Below are 8,730 nucleotides of genomic sequence, written 5' to 3' on the forward strand. Positions count from 1 at the left end.
CGCTCCTAAGCTTCAGTAATTACTTAGATGGACGTGTCCAAACCTTTGACACGGGGCTGCCCTTAGTCAGCGGGAGAATAAAATGCGCCCATACTGTCCGTGCTCGCGATAAAAAGAAGCTTAAGAGTCATTTAATTCCCTGAAAAATTAAAACGCATTCCCCTATCTTTCCTCCACTTCCTAACAATTGCGAACGTGCTTCGGACAATCTCACTATGTATTGAATATAGTCCCTATGATTTCTACTTTCTTTCAAAAATATTCGATCAATATTTTCTCCATGTGAAAATAGAAAATGTAGTTTTTATATAGATCAAGCACCAGTTACTTTTAGTATTCTTTTATTTTTTGTCTCATAAAAATGACACTATGTATTTTAATTTTGTGAAATTGTTTTTATAGTATGTGCTTCGCCTGTGTTTAATTGTTCCCAGTTCTTCTTACAAGGGAAGGACACCAAGTGTCCGACTTCGATTTTGATAACTTTTTGTGAGATGATGGTGTACGGATCCCTAATTATGGAAAACATTACGTGTAGTTACTCAATAGTTTTAAAGATATTTAAAGTTTCATACCTGTGAATCACGCAACCTGCTTACACGGCTAATGGAACTTCGAAAACTACAGCTCAAATCATGGTATATCAACAAGGTATGAAAGTTTAATTGTTTATATCTTTAAAACTATTGAGTAACTGTGCCTAATATTTTGCATACATAATTAGGGATCCATATACCATCATCTCGCAAAAAGTTATCAAAATCGAAGTCGGACACTTGGGGTCCTTCCCTTGTTAGTTAATTCAAGGATTGTAAAATGGAGAGTTGGATTCGGTGACATCCGACTACGGCAGCTTTAGTGTTAATTAAAATGGCGAGCACCCTGTTAGATCGATGTCGCGAATCGGCGATATTTAACGAAATCGAGCGAAGCCGCAAGAGTGCCGATTGAAGTTTCGTCGAAAGGGTTGATTAGTGCCGTTTCCCCCGCATTAGATCCCGGCGGCGCGGCGCATTGTGAATTGTAATACGATCGCGCCGAGCATTGTGCACCGGCCCAACATATGCAGCCGAGAGCCGGCTGCTGGTGCACGTATGTATGCCCGCTGCATGCGAGAAACCGGCTGAACGATGTACTTTTCGAAGGACGGAGCAGAAAGCGTGCCGCTTGTTATTTCGAACAATGCGTTCGCTCCGCGACAAAACGGGAGGGGAAATCGTGGAATTGGGAAAAAATTTTTTCAACCGCGACTCCGAATTACCCATAGACAAAAAGGATACTTGAAAAAGAAAATTGGTATTATAAATGGGTAAATGTCGAGGGGTATAAAAGATTTAATTTAGTAAATTTCTCGGATGAAAATTGTCTATCGGACGATCTGTTTAGTGATGGAGGCTAGGTCAGGCTAGAAACGTTGTGTAAAATAGTGGAAATAAATGCAGCGGGTAGTTTCGACCGATAAACATTTGCTGCGTCTCTCTATTCCCCCCTCTCCCTCTCTCGTGTACGTTTCCCTTTTTCCACGGCAACTATAATTATCTGGTCCGGCGTTGTCTCCCGCGTTCATCCTGATACGAGGCGGCAAGAGATCGCACGCAGGAAGTAAATGGATGGATGAACCGGGGCGAAAAAGGGTGCCTTTGAGCCGGCGAGTCTCGTTGCTGCCAGATTAATTAACGAAGCACTCGCCCGGGGTCCAGAAAAGGATCAACAACTCCGATACCGGGGATACCGGGGATACCGAGGGCTAATAGACAGGTGACCCCCTATCTACTTGGCCATCAGTCTGCTTTTCGATCATCCGTCGATCTTTAGCAATCGTGAATTAATCGCGCCACCGTTCAATAGCCGTTCGCCTATTTCAAAGTTGTCCACCCGAATAGTACTTTACGTGATGATAATGACGATGCTCACTCAAAAAGCTATAGAATCACTGGATCCTCATGGATTTATAGGAAATTTCACGGAAGCGATCGAATTAAGAGGGTTTAAGGTAAATCGATTTCTGTTCTGTTTAATACTCTGTTTACTGCAAAAGAGGACCTTTCTAATTTTGCAGTGATTGACTATCATGGATGATAGTCTTCGTACATTATAAGGTCTCTAATTTTTAATTCCTTTAATGCCAAATGGTGATGTATCTTCCAGTATAGACGGTTTACATAGAATATACATGTAGAATTTTGAAGAGACAACACAAGGAGAGAATAAATTCATTTTTAAGACAGTAGTAAATATAATATGCAGAATAATTTCATTTAATTTGGACCATGTGTGTGTGTATAATACAGTATGTTCGAATAGAAACGCCCTTTCACAAGTTAAGTTTGAAGACATAAATCTATTATTGGCAGAGCTGTACAGACTCTACGATTCTGTTACAAGGTGAATGTTAATGTTAATATCGTTTTAGGTGGTTGAAGTGAAGTGCTGTTCAGTTAAAAGTCAATTCATGGTAGTTAGATGGACTCCGAATGATTGCGGGGGGCCGGGACTGTGGCCCGAGCATTAACTTATCACAGTGACAGACGTTTTCATCTGCGGCCGGGCAAATATTTATGAGCGGCAGCGTACGTTCGAACGTGGAACGTTCGAGGCACATGATGCGTGTGGGGCGCGGCGTGCAGGCATAAAAGAGCAAGCGAAAAAGGGAGCCTCTTTTTAATCTAGCGACGATTCGCAACCCCCGGCTCCTTTTATAGTTACGCGCTTAGTGCTTATACCCATTGACTCTCTCCTCTCTTGCTCCCGCTCTATCTTCTCCCTCTCTCTCTTGCCTGTGTGTTTCTTTGTCGTCGTGTCAGAGCCGGTCTCCTCTGTAACCGAGGGCCCCGGACCAGAGGCCTCTTCCTCCACCCCCGTTCGCGCCTCATCCTCTTCATCCCTCGGACCTTTCCACAAGTTTTGATCCACCCGGAACGAACAACGATCGTACTACTTCGCGTTTAGACAACTCTCAGATCTTTCTCTTTCGCTCTCTCTTTCTCTCTCTCTCCCATCCACTTTTCTCTCGTTTTGTACGCTGCCAAGGGGTCGCGACGTTTTCGAAAGCGTTGTACTCCGTGCACGCACGATTTGGCTGATGCTGGGGGTTAAATGAGACACTCGGGCTCCGGCTGCGCACCCGAGGCTTTGCTCTTGTTGAAATTGTTGCTACCGCCTTTATTAGCTGCGCCAAACGACGATTTGGCGTTTTTAACATCCCTTCTGTTGTTTATCATGGGGAGCTTTCGTCATCGTTCCCGAAGATTTTACGCAATTTTTGTGAACGTTGGACGGAAGAGATATTTGCCACTGAAGAGAATTAAAATTTCTTATTCAAATGTTCCACCCTGTTTATTGTCGTACAAGTATTTAGTGTGCAAGTAGACTGCATTAGGCTTATATTATTATAGTTAAACTTATATTAAAATAGTTTTTGTCCACAACAGATTTCAGTTTGAGCAAACGAAATGTCGTATTTATAGTAGTATATAGAGTCAACGATTGTTCCTCCAACTTCGAAATTCTTATTATTAATAAATCTGTCAAGTCGTTCGACCAAACCGCAAGGGTTGTTAATGATTTACCTTGCGCGATGATCACTCGAGAGCGGCGCACGGTGTACATCGGCTGCGTCCTATCACACCTCGCCCTCGAATTTTTCCAATTCCACTTCGTATCCCCTAGGAACTTCATCCCTCCATACTCCGCGGACAGGGCGACCATAACGAGCTTCTGATCGCGAGGATCGCGTCTGAGAGGGTGTGGTCGCGGCAATTTACCGGGCGCGATAGATTTTTCCAAAAAATTCTTCCATTAGAGTAATTGTGTCCAGCTTTCTGGCGTAATAATGGTCACGGAAGGATCGCGTCCGCGATAATGGCGGTCATAAATTGGCTCTGTGTACGCGTCATCTGCTGACCATATTTTTATTCCCTTTCACCCACACTCTTTCCTTTTCACCATCGCTCTTTCTCTTTCTCGCGTTTTCTGTCATGTTGGCCAGCTGTCGCGAAAGTCGTCGAGAGCTTTATCAGCCCTGGTAATTAACTCGATTAGCCGGACGATGAAGCTTTAAACAAATGAGTCCGCCTTCATGCGGTAGCGGCAATTAAGCGGCGCGACGGTATCGATTCGATTTCATCGCGAATCACGTGAATTACGCGGCACTTGCGTGAACACAACGCGACACCGGCGTGTGTTTAAGCACCGGAGGATGGGTCACGCGATCCCCGACATCGGATCGAGGATCTCTCGTTTAATTTACTAACGACCAGAAGGATCCCTTTTGTGTCGCCAACCTCGAACCATTAGGAATTAACTGATTTCTTTCTTTTTCCCCGTATCTCTCCTTTGCCAGTGGACGACGGGGTTGAAGCTCGTTGCGGGGGGTCGAGGACCCCCGTAGATCAGGAAATTCGCGCATTATTCGCACGAAGCGGGCTGGAGTGTGTTTTGATGGCGAATCGATCATGAGATTTGTTGGGAGACAACGAGCTAGATAGAATGGCGCGCTCAAGGGGAAAATAAACTAGGGGGATGCTCCAGTGGGGCGCGTTTATGGGCTATTTTGAATTCTGTGGCCTTTTGGTGCTCGTTCTGGGGTAGGTAGCCTTATGGTCAATCTTGTATCTTACTGTTGTCTCTGTTGGAAATTTACAAATTAATTAACTTCTTAGCGCGCTGTAACTCGATTTTCAAAGTGTACCGTCAATTGAAAATTTCCTATGGGCCACATTTGAATTCCTTTGGTCAACTGGCGTTCTATTGTAGTATAGTTATATAGTTTCATGGTGGACCTTATACTTAATTCTTTATGTTAGAAATTGAGAAATTATCTAACTTTTTATACCAATCCAATTTTCAAAGTGTACCTACATTATTTTGCAAGAACTTCTAAATATTTCATCGAAACTGAATTTTAAATGTGGTTCCTTTTATTTCGTTCTCGACTTAAGGCGGTAGACTCGTTTCTAGGATTGCAAGGGTGAGGGATTCGCCTTCTCATTTCTCGATAATTACAAACACGGGGTTAGTCAAAAACGCTAGATAAAAGATCGATCTAGGGCGCTGTCTGCCTCAAAAGTCCTATTTTTCGTTTACGAGTACGCTATTTTTTCGATTACGCTACCGAATAATGCAGATTACGTCTTTAACGAATTTTAAAATTTACAGGTACGGTTTGGTTCTTACAAATGGTAATTGCTTTTTAAAAGAATAAGGTTAATGCGAACGATTTAATGTTTGATAGTCTTCGAACTTCTTTGGGTAAGTGTAGAACTAGTTTGTATTCAGTCATCGGTTTACTCCGATGTTGCTGTAAATTTCTCGTTAGTGGAAGTTAGAGCTATCGGCGAGATTGTTATTTAAGTGCCTTCGGGGCTTACACGACCGCTTGCAGGGAGTTTCATCATTAATTGGAGTTTGCGTTCTCCTGAATATCGACTTCGTCCAAACCCCCGCTGATTTTTCGTTATTAATAATATACTGTTGCCGCTTCATTTTTAAATTCTCAATAGAACAAAAATTGTGTGTGGCAATGTATAAAATTAGTATACAAAAATTGTTTGCATTAATTGTCAAACATAGAAATTTATTTCGCTCTTCGTATCGATAGTATTAAATGTTCTTAATCGTTCTAATTACAACTATTAAGCCTGTGGCCGACACAAACGTTGCTAACGAACATGTTAAACATACAACAGCAGAAGTTCTCTAAAAATTCTTTTATCATTCCAAATCGAACAGACTTCCTTCCAACTTCAACACAAAAATTAATGCTCTCAGATCCCGCGATCCGGTTACAGCACTAATTCCCCACTTAATAACGAAAATTATAAGAGCACTCAACCCTCTGCTCCACAGCAAACAGGGGTGTGTTCTGTAAAACCCATTCATGGCTCTCACCCCTCAAAAAATCTATCTCACCTCGATAATTCAGTACCAGCTTTTCTAAACGCCCTAAGTATCCCCTCTCTCCACACCTTGCTATACCTTGTCGATTCTACCGCCCCTAGAAAATTCGAAAGAAGCTTAACGCCGGTTACGAGTAATGAGACCAATCGCCTTCAGTCGTGAAGAATAGATTTCTCGGGAAGATTTCTGTGAATTCACCGAGTGTAATACGATCGTCACTTACGAGACCTCGAAGGACACCGGCTTCCAGACCCGTTGTCATCCCCTTACGTGTTAAATTACCCCCGGGAAGGGGCCATGAGGGGGGTGTTGGAGCGACGGGGGAGGAGTTGCAACTCGACTCTAGATTGCAGCGGACAATGAGCATGGTGAATTTTCGATTCCCTGGCAAACAGGATCCCAACACGGTTTTTCGAGATCTCTCGGATCCGGCACGGGGCATGCCGGGACCGGAGGCTAATTGATGGGTGCCCCGGGGATTTTGGAAAGGTGCGAGGATCGACGTAGCAAGCGCACTCGATCAATCGTCAAGCCACGTGGAAAGCGAGGAATTTTTGCGATGTCTACCGGGTGGCTCTGATTTAACGACAACTAAGAAACCGGTAATCGGGTCGAACAACTGCTAAATAAATTGCTGTATAAATGTCAACATGAGGGCGTCATAAATGTTATTTTTTCGTTTTACATGAACTACGATCATTCGCTGGGAGGTTTTCATTTACTGGACAGATCGCTCTCTAATTTGCACATGTCTGACGAAGCGACCGCGATCAAAAAGAGAGAAACGGTGAAAAATAATTGCGACTGGTTACCAATTATTCGCAAACGATCGCGAGGCTCGATCAAAGCACGATAACGATCCACCTCGTTTATCAGTTTCACGGTATAGCAACGTGTTCCTTCCGATCAGCCGGCTGGGTTTCCGTCTCCCCGCAAATCGATCATTTATACAATACAGTAACACGCCGTGTCGAAGTTATTCCGTTCGATCCGAACGAATCCCAGAGCAGCAGCGTTCGTCATCGGCAATATACAGAAATTCCTGGTTCGTTACCGACGGGAAAAAAATTTAGCGACGCATGGCCCCTTTCGCGTTGAATGATATGGAAAGAAATAGTTTTCTTCTCTCTGTCCCTCTCTCTCTCTTTCCCTGGTTTTCCTTTTTTCTTTATTGATAGACACGATATCGACGAACGGCTGAATTTTCCGATCGGCTTGTTAGCGATAGGAAAACGTTGTTCCGCAACGAAGGTAATGACGGAAGAAAAGGGACGATATTGAAATCGATCGATCGAGCCCAGCTCTCTTCGCCGCAGTAACATCCTTTTCATCGCAATTACCGAGTTAATGAGTCGCTTTAAATATCGAATGGCATCGTTTATTAACGCTGGTATAAATCATGTTTAATCAGTCGAGTCGCGTTTAATCTACCCGAACCGGCCGCGCGTCGCTAATATCTTCGACATCGTTGCGCTTCGATTCGATTCTGTCCCATTGCTTCTCTTTGGACGAACCTTTCCCCCAGACGGCAATCTCTCGACTTGTTAATGCTTATTAATCGCCGATCCACGACTCCTGATTGTCCGACAGCTTTTACATATACATATATGTATGTACTGTGGGGTCGTTGGTATATTCGAACATGTGCGTGATTCATCATTTAGTAAATTATTCGTTTACGAGTGTAGAAAATAGTACTTGCAATTTAGTTGCTCGTTTATAATGAATTTTGAAGGGAGCAAGTTGTTGTATATTTTTTCTTGATTTTTCTAATGGTTTTAATGTCTGTTTGAAAAATGAAGTAACAGGGTGTCGTATCATCCTCGATCCACAAAACATTGTAAATCATGGGTCATAGCGTACTAATGGCTCTAGCTCAGGCTCGAAAACTACCCCGATCTTGCTAACCGATTTCCATCGGGTCGTCGATAAAGGGCCGCGGCGAGGATCGTGTCTGCTCAAACGAGACCGCATCGGAGACAGAGGCTGCCGGATGTTCAGAGAGAGCGTAGAGTAGACAGTAGCCCCGATATGATCGAGTCCCTAAGGGCGGCGAAAAGGGCACGGGGCGCGTGTTGCTCTCGCAGGGGGTTTGGTCGACAGAAAGGAAGACGGTAAACGGTGCGAAGAGGGCGGCGAAGAAAGGACAGCGGAATAAAACTAAAACTGGGGGGGGGGGAGGAGGGGAAAGAAAGAAGAGAGGAGAGAGAGGAGAAGGTAGAAGGGCGAGAAAGGGAGAGAGGAGGGTCGGAGGTGGATGGAATCGCTCGACGGATGAAAGGCTCGTGGAGAGATCAGAGGCGAAAAAGAGGCGAAGGCGCGATGGCGCGCGTCGCCCTGTGAGAACGATGATTGAAGTGCACGTACTTACGTGCGCGTACTTACTCGGATATATGCGGCCCGTGTGTATGCGGATGCAGTAGAAAACGTAGCGGTGCAGCGAGCATTGTCAGCCTGTGCTCCCTCGTGGTCGCCCGACACCAATGGCGCTGCTTGCTCGCCAATCCGAGAATCGAAAGCGACGCTGAATCGCTCGAATCCGCTCCGAATGACACGCGTGACACACACTTTCTGCAAACTTGCGGCTCGAACGATGCTTCCTGACCGAGATCGAACGATTCTTCAACCCCGCGACACCCGAGGATCGTTCTTCTCGGTCCCAAATCTCCGCAGGATCGAGAATGCTCTCAGCAGTTGTCTCTGTGTCTCTTCAACCCTTATCTCGACGCCTAAAATATTTTTCATGACGTTCGGTAACTTTGACTTTCGGTAAATTCGTTGTTCGTGAATACTGTTTGAAAGACAACCCTTAAAACAACCTTAAAATTGCTA

Source organism: Lasioglossum baleicum, chromosome 15, assembly GCF_051020765.1.
Source record: "Lasioglossum baleicum chromosome 15, iyLasBale1, whole genome shotgun sequence".
NCBI classification, from domain to species: Eukaryota; Metazoa; Arthropoda; class Insecta; order Hymenoptera; family Halictidae; genus Lasioglossum; species Lasioglossum baleicum.